The 16,231-nt window shown below is 48.5% G+C and overlaps 1 non-coding gene across 1 annotated transcript; it reads right to left on the bottom strand.

Annotated features, from left to right (window-relative positions):
* Positions 1 to 363: 363 nt before the first annotated feature.
* Positions 364 to 531, bottom strand: LOC135035385 (U1 spliceosomal RNA). The gene has a single exon (XR_010230428.1). It is a non-coding gene; the product is annotated as a U1 spliceosomal RNA (small nuclear RNA).
* Positions 532 to 16,231: the final 15,700 nt, after the last annotated feature.

The following is a 16,231-nucleotide window of genomic DNA, read 5'->3' as shown; positions in this document are numbered from 1 at the left end:
AGAGAAAAGGGGCGCTTGGATGACCCCTAGTTCGCATTGAACACCCCCCACCCTCCTTTGGTGTGGGGCTCATGTTGGCCATGCCTCAGCCCCTGAAGCATTCAAGCTGATTTCTTGCAGCAGCTGGGCACTGTAACAGCTCCAGAGCTGCTCTGTAAGGCAAATAAAAGGGTGTGGGCCCTGCAACACCACCTGTAGTTCGCATTGTGCATTGGAAGGCACAAAGTAAGCAGACGGGAGAAGTCAGGATAGTGCGCAAGGGCATAGAAGGGAGGGGCTCAAGAAAAGAGAAGTGGAAACAGACAGCAAACTAGGCTGGAGAGAGACCTGAGACAATGAGATCTAAATTATACCAGAGCCAACCAGGGGAAAGCACAAATGCAGCCCCCCCCCCCCTACCACAAATTATGCAGTCGAGATTCCCACATTTGGGGAAATCACAGAGGTCAGCATACCCAGAATGCAATGAATGAACCTCACCCTGGGAAAACAATCTTCATGACCATGGTATCACCTAAGCAAAATAAGTATGATTTGAGATAGGGCTTGGGAGGGCCGCTGCTCAGGCACACCTCCGTCAAGTAAAGGAGATTCAACTGAGGCAGCACAAGGGAACTCTCATCTGGGGACAACAACTGCAGGGAGAACACATTTTCAGACGAATGTGTGAGGGCAGAAGGCTGCCTAATACTGAAGCACCCCCCAAACAACAAACCAAATGCAACAACTAGTGCAAGCATTCCTGGGGGAAGGCCTGCAGCAGATGGATTCGCATATGGTGATGTCATCCAAGCAATGGGTATAGTTGGCTGCAACCCTCGTCTGCATATGAAAAGAGAAAATGGTCACGCAGGGCATGGCGGCCTTTGTGGGGTTGCGCTTGGATGACCCCTAGATCGCTTTATACACCCCCATCAGTGTGGGGCTCATGTTGGCCATGCCACAGCCCCTGAAGCATTCAAGCTGATTTCTTGCAGCAGCTGGACCCAGTAACAGCTCCAGAGTTGCTCTACAAGACAAGTAAAAGGGTGTGAGCCATGCAGCAGCACCTGTAGTTTGCATACACACATATATAGGACAGCATCTCTTATATGCCCCAGGGGCAATAAAATAGTATCCTTATCTAGGGTATCCGTCCATGCCGCTACAGCACTACACATACACACCCAGGCCGACGCAATTGCCGGTCTGAGTAAGGTACCTGAATGTGTATAAATGGACTTCAGGGTAATCTCCTGTTTGCGGTCAGCAGACTCTTTGAGGGTAGCCGTATCCTGGGACGGGAGGGCTAACTTCTTGGATAAGCGTGTTAATGCTTTGTCCACCCAAGGGGAGGATTCCCATCGTAACCTATCCGTTGATGGGAAAGGATACGCCATAAGAATCCTTTTGGAAATCTGCAGGAGATTCCCAAGCTTTTTCACATAACTCGTTCAGCTCGTGTGAGGGGAAAAGGTTACCTCAGGCTTCTTTCCCTTGTACATATGTACCCTCTTGTCAGGGATAGGGGGCTCCTCTGTGATGTGCAAAACATCTTTTATTGCCATAATCATATATCAAATGTATTTTGCCAATTTTGGCTGTAACTTTGCATCATCGTAATCGACACTGGAGTCAGAATCCGTGTCGGTATCTGTGTCAACAATCTGGATAGTGGGCACTTATGAGACCCTGACAGTCCCTGCGACATAGGATCAGGCATGGGTTGAGACCCTGACTGTCCCAAAGCTTCAGCCTTGTCTAATCTTTTGTGCAATGAGTTTACACTAGCATTTAAAACACTCCACATATCCATCCAATCAGGTGTCGGCGGAGACACCACATTCATTTGCTCCCGCTCCTCTCTAATATAGCCTTCTTCCTCAGACATGTCGACACACGCGTACCGACACACCACACACACAGGGAATGCTTTTACTGAAGACATTTCCCCCACAAGGCCCTTTGGCAGAGCTGGCCCTAACCAATATGATGCCCTAGGCAAGATTTTGCCTGGTGCCCCCTAGCACCACCGCTGGTTCCGCCTCTGACCTTGCACCTCTTTCCCAGCACCATCAACCCTCACCCATAACAGTACTTATTTTGGTGTTTGTACCCCCTATATTTTAAACAGGAACAGTTCGCACATTTGGCGCACAGTCCAAAAAGGGGTGTGTTTTTGCTGGCAATGGGCATGTCCACACAATAGTACCCCCAATTAAAATTCCGCCACACAGTACTGCAATTTTATTCACATTTGATCACGCGATAGTGTCCATAATTCACATTACATCCCACAGTAGTATCACTTTACCTTATAAACGTTACTTCTCACAGTAGTGCTCCTTATTCACATTACATCACACTGAATTGCTCCTTATTTACATTACACCACACCCTATTGCTCTTTATTCACATTAGACGACACAGTAAATGCCCTTTCTATACGCAACGCTACATATTAGAGCACCTTATACACATAATGCCACACATTAGTAATGCATTTATACACATAATTCCACACAGTAATGCCCCTTACACATATGAGACACATCATTAATGTCCTTATAAACATAATGCGTCTTACACATTATGACAACCTTTATTAATGCCCTTTTACACATAATGGCCCTCATTCCGAGTTGTTAGCTCGCAAGCTGCTTTTAGCAGCATTGCACACGTTAAGCCGCCGCCTACTGGGAGTGAATCTTAGCTTATCAAAATTGCGAACGAAAGATTAGCAGAATTGCGAATAGACACTTCTCAGCAGTTTCTGAGTAGCTCCAGACTTACTCGACAACTGTGATCAGTTCAGTCAGTTTCGTTCCTGGTTTGACGTCACAAACACACCCAGCGTTCGCCCAGACACTCCCACGTTTCTTCAGACATTCCCGCGTTTTACCCAGAAACGGCAGCGTTTTTTCACACACACCCATAAAACGGCCAGTTTCCGCCCAGAAACACCCACTTCCTGTCAATCACACTACGATCAGCAGAACAAAGAAAAAACCTCGTAATGCCGTGAGTAAAATACCTAACTGCATAGCAAATTTACTTTGCGCAGTCGCAGAGCGAACATTGCGCATGCGCAATTAGCGGAAAATCGCTGCGATGCGAAGAAAATTACCGAGCGAACAACTCGGAATGACCACCCTTGCGCATGCGCAATTAGCGGAAAATCGCTGCGATGCGAAGAAAATTACAGAGCGAACAACTCGGAATGACCACCAATGTCCCTTACACATATGCCGCACATTATTAATGCCCTTATACACATAATGACACACATAGTGCCCCTTACACATATGTTGCACATTATTAATGCATAATTACATGACACACATAATGCTCCTTACTCATATTCCGAACACTACTGCACAATCAACCCACTCACATGCACACAGCACTCACACTGCCACTAACACTGTGACCTCTGCCTCTGCTTGGATACAGATGTGTCCTCATAAATCTTGCCTCAATGCTAACGTTGGGGCACCTTTTTTTTATTAAAATGCATCTTATTTGCATTGCTATGTTGTTAGGATGCACACGCAGCTTCTGCTGATTAAAATGATATGCAGCACGCCTATATACTGTGTGAGACTGTGGCTGTATCTGCATATGAAATGCTACACACAGAATATAGGCATGCCGCATATCATTTTAATCAGCAGAAGTTGCTGATGCCCCTAGGCATATCAAATGCCCTAGGCAATTGCCTAGTTTGCCTATGCCTATGGCCGGCTCTGCCCTTTGGAGAGACAGAGAGAGAGTATGCCAGCACATACCCCAGCGCTATATAACCCAGGAATAGCACAGTAACTTAATGTTTGCACAGTAGCGCTGCTGTATGTAATTTGCGCCAAATTATGTGCCCCCCCCCCCCTCTCTTTTCAACCCTCTTGTCTACCGTGGTATAAGCAGGGGAGAGTCCGGGGAGCTTCCTCTCAGCGGTGCTGTGGAGAAAAAATGGCGCTGGTGAGTGCTGAGGAAGAAGCCCCGCCCCCTCGGCGGCGGGCTTCTGTCCCGCTTAAACTGTACAATTGGCGGGGGCTCATACATATATACAGTGCCCAGCTGTATATATGTTATATTTCTGCCAAAAAGAGGTTTATATTGCAGCCCAGGGCGCCCCCCCTGCGCCCTGCACCCTTACAGTGACCGGAGTATGTGAGGTGTATGGGAGCAATGGCGCACAGCTGCAGTGCTGTGCGTTACCTCAATGAAGATCATGAAGTCCTCTGCCGCCTCTGAAGTCTTCTTTTCTTCTCATACTCACCCGGCTTCTATCTTCCGGCTCTGCGAGGGGGACGGCGGCGCGGCTCTGGGACGGACGGCGAGGGTGAGATCCTGCGTACCAATCCCTTTGGAGCTAATCCCTTTGGAGCTAATGGTGTCCAGTAGCTTAAGAAGCAGGACCTTGCAACTCGGAGAGTAGGGCTGCTTCTTTCCCCTCAGTCCCTCGATGCAGGGAGTCTGTTGCCAGCAGTGCTCCCTGAAAATTAAAAACCTAACAAAATACTTTCTGTCAGAAAGCTCAGGAGAGCTCCTGAAAAGCACCCAGTCTCCACTGGGCACAGTATCAAACTGAGGTATGGAGGAGGGGCATAGAGGGAGGAGCCAGTGCACACCCAGAACTAAAGTCTTTCTTAAAGTGCCCATGTCTCCTGCGGAGCCGTCTATCCCCATGGTCATTATGGAGTCCCCAGCATCCTCTAGGACGTTAGAGAAAATAGGATTTTAATACCTACCAGTAAATCCTTTTCTCTTAGTCCGTAGAGGATGCTGGGCACCCGTCCCAGTGCATACTGTGTCTGCAGTTATTAAATGGCCCTTAACTCCAGAACATTTATGTGGAGACAACTTTCCCGACTTGACCATCTTCCTTGGACGTTTTCCCCCTGTGTGACTGCTCCCCAGCCTCGGAGGGTTGCATCCATGGTCCCTAGGATCCAGTCCTGGATCCCGAACCTTCGCCCCTCTAGGAGGTGAGAACTGTGCAGCCACCAATGGAGTGAGATTCTGGTCTTGGAAGACAGGATTATCCTCCGGTGCGTGTGTAGGTGGGATCCGGACCACTTGTCCAACAGGTCCAACTGGAACACTCTGGCATGGAACCAGCCAAACTGAATGGGCTCGTAGGCCGCAACCATCTTACCAAGCAACCAAATGCATTGATGGATTAACACTCTTGCTGGTTTCAGAATTTGTTTGACCAGACTCTGGATCTCCAGAGCCTTTCCACTGGAAGAAAACCTCTTCTGTGTCCAGTATCACTCCCAAAAACAACAACCGCGTCATTGGGACCAACTGCGATTTTGGCATGTTTAGGAGCCAACTATGTTGTTGAAGAACTGTCAGGGAGAGTGCAATGTTTTGCACTAACTGGTCCCTGGATTTCGCCTTTATCAAAAGATCATCCAAGTAAGGGATAATTGTTACTCCTTGCTTGCGATCACCCTGGTTAAAATCCTCGGAGCCGTGGACAGACCAAACGGCAATGTCTGAAATTGGTAATGACAATACTGAATTGCAAACCTCAGGTAGCTTGATGCAGAGGCTAAATGGGAACATGTAAGTAGGCATCCTTTATGTCTACCAAAACCATGAAATCTCCTTCCTCTGGACTGGAGATCACTGCACTGAGAGATTCCATCTTGAAATTTAATTCAGATTTCAGATTGGTCTGACTGAGCTGTCCGGCTTAGGGACCACGAAGAGGCTTGAATAAAAACCTTCTCCCTGCTGACTAAAGCCGATTTGAACAATCGGTGAGGGGGAACGTCTTGAAACCCCAGTTTGTACCCTTGGGACACTATTTGTAAAACACACGAGTCCATGTCCGAATGAATCCAGAACTGACTGAAGAGTTTTAGACGTGCCCCCACTGGTGCGGGCTCCTGCAAGAGAGCCCCAGCGTCATGCGGTGGATTTGGCAGAAGCAGAGGATGATCTCTGCTCCTGCGATCTTGAAGAGGATGCAGACCTCTTCCCTCTTCTCCTTCCTCTACCTGCAAAGAAAGGGGAATCTTAACTTCTTGCATATCTATTGGGCCGAAATGACTGCATCAGATAATGATGCGTCTTCATCCGTTGGGAGGGAACATAGGGCAAGAAGGTTGACTTACCTGCGGGAGCTGCCGAGATCAAATTAACTAGGCAGTCACCAAACAACGCTTCACCTTCATAGGGAAGAGAATCCCTTTCTTCTTGGAGTCTGCATCAGCATTCTCTTGGTGAATCCACAATGCCCTCCTATCCGAGACTGCCATGAAATTGGCCCGTGAACTCAAGAGTCCTATATCCCTTGCAGTCTCACGTAAGTATGCTGCAGTGTCCTTGATATGATACAACGTAAGGAGTATCCCATCTCTCCAAGGTATCTATATCGGATGACAAGGTATTCGACCAATTCTTGAATACTACTACTCACCCATGCACATGTAATGGCAGGTATAAGTAATGTACCCTTGGTTACATAACTAGAAATAATGTAGCTTCCTGCATATGATCCGCTGGATTTGTGACAGGGCCCCGTGCAGAACAGGGGGTGACTCCCACTTTATTCTGTCCGCGGCGGGAAATGAATAAACAACCAGAATCCTTTTGGGGATTTGAAACCATCTTGTCGAGCTGGCCCAGACTTTCTCAAACAGAGATGGAGGAACGTTACATCAGCTTTCATTATATATCTATATATACATACATATAGACCCCTTTGTCAGGAACAGCAGGGTCTTCAGTGATTTTAATATGTCCTTAATATCCACAATCATGTACTGAATGCTCCTTGCCAATATTGGATCTAATCAGGAAACATTATGGTCGACATAGGAATCAGTATCCATGTCAGTATCAGTGTGTAGTAACTGGGCAAAATAACATTTTTGCGACCCCGCGGGGCCTGAGGGAAAAGAAACATAGCCATGAACATCACATCTATTCTCTACGTCTGTGTCTGGGACACAGATTTATCCAACCTTACTCTGATATTACTGAAACTTTTACCCAGTCAGTTATTGGTGGTGCCAACAGGGCCACCATCATATGTCTGCATTCCTAATATAGTTTCCTCTTGGGAAAAACATTCAGCCACCGACATGTTGACACACATGTACCAAGTACCCACAGACACATCGGCTTATGGGGGACAGACCGTCAGTAAATCTGTCAGAGGGACACAGAGGATTTTTCAGCTCACAATCCAGCGCCAAAAGTACACAGTCTGGGAAATAATAAACTCTATAGTGATAGACTTGTAATGCTCTAAAGATGTTCTGGTGAGGTGAGGAAGAAGCCCCGCTACTGTAATGGCGCGTATCTGTCCCGCTCAGAAATAATTAATTACGCTAGCGGGGTAAGGACAGTGCCCAGGCACTAATGTCCACTTTTTCCAGCCTTTTGTGAGGAATTTATGCTGCCCAGGGTGCCCCCCCCCCCGTGCCCTGCACCCTGCAGTGCCTGTGTTTGTGTGGGAGCATGGCGCGCAGCGTTCCGCTCGCTGCTCGGTACCTCAGAATGCCATCACTGGAGAAGAAGTCTTCTGTTCTTCTGCTACTCACCTGTCTTCTGGCTCTGTAAGGCGTACCCAGCGATCAGCACCCTCAGGAGCTAATGGTGTTCTGTCAGCCTGAAGCAGAGCCATTGAACTCACTAGAAGTTGGTCATACTTCTCTCCCCTAAGTCCCACGAAGCAGGGAGACTGTTGCCAGCAGCCTCCCTGAAAATAAAAAAAACTAACAAGTCTTTTCAGAGAAACTCAGTAGAGCTCCCCTGTAGTGCATCCAGTATCACTGCGCACAATACTAAAACTGGAGTCTGGAGGAGGGCCATAGAGGGAGGAGACAGTTCACACCCTTTGAAAGTCTTAAAGTGCCCATGTCTCCTGCAGATCCCGTCTATACCCCATGGTTCTTAATGTGACCCCAGCATCATCTAGGACGTATGAGAAAACAAATAACGCACACATGAGGAGGAGAGAACTAAGGAAGCTATAAGGAGAAGAGGGGAGGGAGGGGGGGTTGAAAGGTAAGGTAGTAAAGGCATATTGGATAAACTACAACCTTATACATATTCATTAATGTACCAGTAGTTAGAAGTAGAAGAGCTCTAACAGAAACCACAAAGCTTATCTAAAGCCACACCACACTGGATATGCCCAATCTCATTTGATTTTTGAAGCAAAGCAGTATTGGACTTTGTTAATACATGGATGGGAGACTGCTTGGTAGTATCAGATTCTTTAGGTGTTTTTAAACTACCAACACCATTTTCTTGGTACATTTAATTTTTACATGTATTCTTTTATGTACCAGAAGTTAGAAGTAGAAGAGCTGTAATAAAAACCACCAGCTCATCTACAGCCACAGCACACTGGATTTGCCCAATCTCTCCTGATCATGGAAGCTGAGCAGTGTTGGTCCTGGTTTTAGTACTTCGATGGGAGACCACCAGGAAATACCAGGAGCTGTGTGTATTTTTACAATACTAACACCGTTCTCTTGGGCCCTCATTCCGAGTGGTTCGCTCGGTAAAAATCTTCGTATCGCAGCGATTTTTCGCTTAATGCGCATGCGCAATGTCCGCACTGCGACTGCGCCAAGTAAATTTGCTATGCACTTAGTAATTTTACTCACGGCTTTTTCATCGTTCTGGCGATCGTAATGTGATTGACAGGAAATGGGTGTTACTGGGCGGAAACAGGCCGTTTTATGGGCGTGTGGGAAAAAACGCTACCGTTTCCGGAAAAAACGCAGGAGTGGCCGGAGAAACGGGGGAGTGTCTGGGTGAACGCTGGGTGTGTTTGTGACGTCAAACCAGGAACGACAAGCACTGAACTGATCGCAGATGCCGAGTAAGTCTGGAGCTACTCTGAAACTGCTACGAGGTGTGTAATCGCAATATTGCGAATACATCGTTAGCAATTTTAAGATGCTAAGATTCACTCCCAGTAGGCGGCGGCTTAGCATGAGCAAATCTGCTAAAATTCACTTGCGAGCGAACAACTCGGAATGAGGGCCTTGATGCATTCCATTTTGAAACATTGGGGCAGATCTATTAAGCCTGGTGAACTAATAAAGTGCAAGGTGATAAAGTACCAGCCAGTCAACTCCTAACTGTCATTTTTCAAACCCAGCCTGTGACATGGCAATTAGGAGCTGATTGGCTGGTACTTTATCACCATGCAAATTATCATTTCACCAGGTTTAATAAATCGTCCGCTTACTCATTTATGTACGAGTAGTTAGAAGTAGAAGAACTCTAACAGAAACCACTAAGCTCATCTACAGCCACACCACACTGTATATGCCCAATATCACCTGATTTTAGGCCTGGTTTGTTCTTGGATGTGAGACCACCTGGGAATATCAGGTGCTGTAGGTAGTTTTATACTACCAACACCGTTCTCTTGATGCATTCTATTTTGAAACTTATTCATTGATGTACCAGTAGTTAGAAGTAGAAGTTAGAAACAGCAAAAATCATCTACAGCCGCATCACACTGGATATGTCCAATCTCATCTGATGTTGGAAGCTAAGCAGTGTTGTGCCTGGTTAGTTTTTGGATTTCAGGTCCTGCCTTCTGGTTTGGCCACGGCACCTCGGAAATTCACCAAGGTCATGGCCGTGATGACGACCCTTCACCATCGGTGGACCAGGGAGGAATCTCTCCTCCCGATAAACATTCTGGAATTGCAGGCAGTGTTCAATTCATTGACACTGGCCCTGCCTCTAGTACAGAACAGGCCTGTTCAAGTACAATCGGACAACGCCACCACGGTAGTGTACACAAATCATCAAGGCGGCACTCGAAATTGCATAGCAAAGCTGGAAGTATCAAAAATCCTCAGTTGGGTAGAACGTCATCTGCCAGCAATATCGGCAGTGTTCATTCCCGGAGTCCTCAACTGGGAAGCGGATTTCCTCAGTCCTCAGGACGTTCACGCTGGAGAGTGGAGAGGCCGCAGCAGAAATGTCTGCACTGGTGTCAGTAGGTGACTGAGGCAGGGATGACTGGGAGATAGTGGGTGACTGAAGCATGTATGAGTGGGAGTTAGTGGGTGACTGAGGCCGGGGTGACTGGGAGATAGTCAGTGACTAAGGCAGGGGTGATAGGGATATAGTGGATGACTGTGGCAGGGGTGACAGGGACAGTAGGAGACTGAGGCAGGGGTGACAGGGATAGTGGGTGACTGAGGCAGGGGTGATATGGAGATAGTGGTTGACTGAGGAAGGGGTGACAGAGATAGTGGGTGACTAAAGCAGGGGTGACTGGTATAGTGGGTGACTGAGGCAGGGGTCGCAGGTATAGTGGTTAACTGAGGCAGCGGTGACTGGGAGATAGTGGGTAACTGGGGCAGGGGTGACAGGGAAAGTGTGTGACTCAGGCAGGGGTGATAGGGAGAAAGTGGGCAGCAGATCACTGCCTTGCTGACAGCAGCACATCCCTGCTTCACTGACAGCAGCACATCCCTGCCTCATTGACAGCAGCACATACCTGCCTCACTTATAGCAGCACATCCCTGCCTTACTGACAGCAGCAGATCACTGCCTCACTGACAGCAGCAGATCACTGCTTCACTGACAGCAGCACATCCCTGCCTCACTGGCAGCAGCAGATCCCTGCCTCACTGGCAGCAGCAGATCCCTGCCTCACTGGCAGCAGCAGATCCCTGCCTTACTGACAGCTGTATATAGGGCCTAATTCAGACCTGATCTCTGCTGTGCATATTCACACAACAGGAGATCAGGTCTGAAGTGTGTGTGTGTGCTGGTGCCGCAGTGCACCGGCACATGCCAGAGATGCGATCAGCATCTCTGCCCAGTGAGCGCCTCTGCCAACACATACTTATCTTGCATATCAGATCTCTTGATCATAAAGATAGTTCTCACAGGGTGAGGTTCATCCATTACATTTTAAAGTAGGAAGGTACAAATTACATATTCAAATTACATATATGTGCTGGATTCAAATGTTTTCCCCCCTTCCTTTCTCAATTTTGCCCATCAGCAGCTATTCTAATGTTGCTGCCAATGGGTGTGACACATTCATTTCTTCTGTGGGGTACACTGGACTCCACAAGGATTCACATTGGGGTGTAGAGTAGGATCTTGATCTGAGGCACCAACAGGCTCAAAGCTTTTGACTGTTCCCAAGATGCTCAGCGCCCCCTGCTCTATAACCTCGCTTCCATGTACAGGGAGCTCAGTTTGTAGTTGGTGCCTTCAGTAGCAGGCCACTTAACAGGGGGCTGCCTCAGGCAGCCTATTCTTAGCTATTAATTTTGACAAGAAAAGAAGAACTTTTTTTATAAGAATCTACAAGGGCTGCAGCAGGCTAGGTCTAATAGACATCTTTACTGCAGCTCCATCACTCCCAGCGGCGCAGTATACTCCCGTGCCCTGGTTGCTGGGTCACTGCAGCGGAGGCTCCGGTTTCTTCCTAAGGTCAGTCACACACACACCGCCCTCCGGGATCATGAGGCCGCTGATGAAAGGGAGGTAAGGGGCTTCTGTGCCCACACTATACCGAGATCCAGCGTGGCTGTAGGGGGCGGGCCGTGTGCGCACTGGCGTGGACACTGATTACTGGGCAGCTGCTCCACTAGCCACCAGGGACAGTTAAGGAGCACTGCTCTGGGGGTTTTTCTCCTATATTAACCCCATTTTGTACTACCTGCAGTGCATTGTGATAGGTAATAGAGCCTGATTCAGGTTGGATTGTAATCGCAATAAGCAATCCAACTGCAAAAATTGCTAAGAGCATACGCATGCGCCTGCATTTTCTGTGGCACCCCGCAGATAATGCGATCACCTCTGACTGTCAATCGGTGCGGGGGGGGGGGGGGGTCAGCAACAATCCATTTCAAAGTCGGAGATGGAGCGGTGCAGGGGCAGGGCTACAAAATGGGGTCGGCAACGGAGAAACAGGAGGCGTGGTCAGAGCGGCTGCATGACATCACATGCAGCCGCTGCGATCACAAAAATGGTGGCGGCTTCCTGCGCACACGTACAGTCTGCACCAACAGGAGGCTAACCCATTTTTTATGATCACGCTGAACTGCACTGAGACTGCAATTTCAGCGTGGTCAAGAAGGGAGGCGGCATGCTGGGTGGCCATGCCCTGTGATGGGTGGCCCCAGCATGCGAACCAAAGGATTGCAAATTCTGTTACTTAGCAGAATTTGCAATCCTTACTGAATTAGGCCCATTGATTACAAAATTGTAAACAATATTTGAAGTTTTTCTTCAGGGACTAACACAAAAGATGCTTGGGGCTACTAACACATGGGTAAGCCACGTAAAGCTTCCCATGGGTCAGTGGCATCACAACAGGGTTGCGGCACACACCCGAGTGTCACCCGCCAAGGGGGGTGACACCAAAGTGCCGGCTCTTCTTCAGTGACAGAATATGGGTGTTTCACTGTGACATTACGTGCAACACCCAGTTTCTGTCACTGTGCAGGAGCCAGCACCACTCACACACTAGTCCCCGGGTGCAGCCCCCAACCCCCGGGATACCCGGAGCAACAAAATGGTGATTCAGGCCACGCCCCTACCTATGAGACCATGCCTCCTTTTTACCATTGCGCTGCTTATCTGCGCGCACTGCATTACAATCTCCTTCGCCACCTCTCTGGGTGTCACTAGTGATAGTGACACCTCTGCCATGCTTGTAGCAGCTGGTCCTAAGATCTACGCCTCCAGCCCTGAGTGTTTGCCCATGTGATTTGTTGATCATCATAGCGAAGCAGATGCTTACAGAAAACTGCAGGGGCTTAGATTGAAAAGAAAAACATTGATGAACCCATCATTTCAGCGACAGGGTCTGCCACACGACTGACTGAAATGACTGGTTGGTTTGTGCCCCCACCAAAAAAGAATCAATCAATCAATCTCTCCTTGCACAAACTGGCTCTACAGAGGCAAGATGTCCACCTCATCATCCTCCGATTCCTCACCCCTTTCACTGTGTACATCCCCCTCCTCACAGATTATTAATTCGTCCCCACTGGAATCCACCATCTCAGATCCCTGTGTACTTTCTGGAGGCAATTGCTGGTGAATGTCTCCACGGAGGAATTGATTATAATTCATTTTGATGATCATCATCTTCTCCACATTTTCTGGAAGTAACCTCGTACGCCGATTGCTGACAAGGTGAGCGGCTGCACTAAACACTCTTTTGGAGTACACACTGGAGGGAGGGCAACTTAGGTAGAATAAAGCCATTTTGTGCAAGGGCCTCCAAATTGCCTCTTTTTCCTGCCAGTATACATACTGACGTGCCTACCTGGATGCAGTCACTCATATAATTCTCCACCATTCTTTCAAAGGTGACAGAATCATATGCAGTGACAGTAGACGACATGTCAGTAATCGTTGCCAGGTCCTTCAGTCCGGACCAGATGTCAGCACTCACTCCAGACTGCCCTGCATCACCGCCAGTGGGTGGGCTCGGAATTCTTAGCCTTTTCCTCGCACCCCCACTTGCGGGAGAATGTGAAGGAGGAGCTGTTGACGGGTCACGTTCCGCTTGACTTGACAATTTTCTCACCAGCAGGTCTTTGAACCTCTGCAGACTTGTGTCTGCCGGAAAGAGAGATACAATGTAGGTTTTAAATCTAGGATCGAGCACGGTGGCCAAAATGTAGTGCTCTGATTTCAACAGATTGAATCCTGGTTAAGTGAATTAAGGGCTCCATCCACAAGTCCCACATGCCTAGCGGAATCGCTCTGTTTTAGCTCCTCCTTCAATGTCTCCAGCTTCTTCTGCAAAAGCCTGATGAGGGGAATGACCTGACTCAGGCTGGCAGTGTCTGAACTGACTTCACGTGTGGCAAGTTCAAAGGGTTGCAGAACCTTGCACAACGTTGAAATCATTCTCCACTGCGCTTGAGTCAGGTGCACTCCCCCTCCTTTGCCTATTTAGTGGGCAGATGTATAGGCTTGAATGGCCTTTTGCTGCTCCTCCATCCTCTGAAGCATATAGAGGGTTGAATTCCACCTCGTTACCACCTCTTGCTTCAGATGATGGCAGGACAGGTTCAGGAATGTTTGGTGGTGCTCCAGTCTTCGACATGCGGTGGCTGAAGGCAGAAAGTGGCCCGCAATTCTTCGGGCCACCGACAGCATCTCTTGCACGCCCCTGTTGTTTTTTAAATAATTCTGCACCACCAAATTAAATGTATGTGCAAAACATGGGACGTGCTGGAATTTGCCCAGATGTAATGCACGCACAATATTGGTGGCGTTGTCCGATGTCACAAATCCCCAGGAGAGTCCAATTGGGGTAAGCCATTCTGCGATGATGTTCCTCAGTTTCCGTAAGAGGTTGTCAGCTGTGTGCCTCTTATGGAAAGCGGTGATACAAAGCGTAGCCTGCCTAGGAACGAGTTGGCAATTGCGAGATGCTGCTACTGGTGCCGCCGCTGCTGTTCTTGCTGCGGGGGGCAATACATCTACCCAGTGGGCTGTCACAGTCATATAGTCCTGAGTCTGCCCTGCTCCACTTAACCACAGACAAGTGGACATTGGGTACAACTGCATTTTTTAGGACACTGGTGACTCTTTTTCTGAGGTCTGTGTACATTTTCGGTATCGCCTGCCTAGAGAAATGGAACCTAGAGGGTATTTGGTACCGGGGACACAGTACCTCAATCAAGTCTCTAGTTGCCTGTAAATTAACGATGGATACCGGAACCACGTTTCTCACCACCCAGGCTGACAAGACCTGAGTTATCCGCTTTGCAGCAGGATGACTGCTGTGATATTTCATCTTCCTCGCAAAGGACTGTTGGACAGTCAATTGCTTACTGGAAGTAGTACAAGTGGTCTTCCGACTTCCCCTCTGGGATGACGATCGACTCCCAGCAGCAACAACAGCAGCGCCAGCAGCAGTAGGCGTTACACTCAAGGATGCATCGGAGGAATCCCAGGCAGGAGAGGACTCGTCAGACTTGCCAGTGACATGGCCTGCAGGACTATTGGCTCTCCTGTCTAAGGAGGAAATTGACACTGAGGGAGTTGGTGGTGTGGTTTGCAGGAGCTTGGTTACAAGAGGAAGGGATTTAGTGGTCAGTGGACTGCTTCCGCTGTCATCCAAAGTTTTTGAACTTGTCACTGACTTATGATGAATGCGCTGCAGGTGTCGTATAAGGGAGGATGTTCCGAGGTGGTTAACGTCCTTATCCCTACTTATTACAGCTTGACAAAGGCAACACACGGCTTGACACCTGTTGTCCGCATTTGTGTACAGGATGCATACCTTCATGTCCCCATTTATCCACCTCATCAGGCGACCTCAGATTTGCGGTACAGGACTGTCATTGCCAATTTCAGACGTTGCTGTTTGGTCTCTCCATGGCCCTGAGAATTTTCACCAAGGTAATGGCGGAAATGATGGTGCTCCTGTGCAAGCAAGGTGTCACAATTATCCCGTACTTGGGCGATCTCATAAAAGCGAGATCAAGAGAGCAGTTGCTGAACAGCAGGGCAGGCTGTCTGCCGTTATGTGAAAAAAATGTATGCTGTCTGCCGCTATGTGTAACAAGGGCACGCTGTCTGCCGTTGTGTAAAAAAGGGGGATGCTGTCTGCCGTAATGTGTAAAAAGGGGACGCTGTCTGCTGTAATGTGTAAAAAGAGGACGCTGTCTGCTGTAATGTGTAAAAAGAGGAATCTGTCCGCCGTAAGGTGTAAAAGGGTCTCTACCTGGTGTAGTGGTGCTACTGTGCGGCGTAATTTGAATAATGGAGAGTACTGTGCACCGTTTTATGAATTGGTATTATTTTGTGGCCACACCCCTTAACCACGAAGCCACGCCACTATGTTTTTTGGCGTTGTGGTGTGGCTGTAGATGAGCTCAGAGCCGGATTAAGGGGGGGGCCCGGGGGATACGTACCCCGGGCCCCCCTTTCCAAAAGGGCCCCCTGCTACACCGCAGATCGGATCTCTCTTCCGATCCGGTTGTGCGTCTACTTCTACAGCAGTAGCTGTAGACGCCCTAGTGACACCGTGGGTGTTCCGGTCGGTCTATGTATTTCCTCCTCTTCCTCTCATACCCAAGGTGTTGAGGATAACAAGACAAAGAAAAGTGAGAACAATCCTCATTGTTCCAGATTGGCCACGGAGGACCTGGTATCCGGATCTGCAGGAAATGCTCACAGAAGATCTGTGGCCTCTCCCTCTAAGACAGGACCTGTTGCATCAGGGGCCCTGTCTGTTCCAAGACTTACCGCGGCTGCGTTTGAC

Source organism: Pseudophryne corroboree, unplaced genomic scaffold (genome assembly GCF_028390025.1).
Source record: "Pseudophryne corroboree isolate aPseCor3 unplaced genomic scaffold, aPseCor3.hap2 scaffold_599, whole genome shotgun sequence".
Lineage (NCBI taxonomy): Eukaryota > Metazoa > Chordata > Amphibia > Anura > Myobatrachidae > Pseudophryne > Pseudophryne corroboree.
This window is presented reverse-complemented; position numbering and strand designations above follow the sequence as displayed.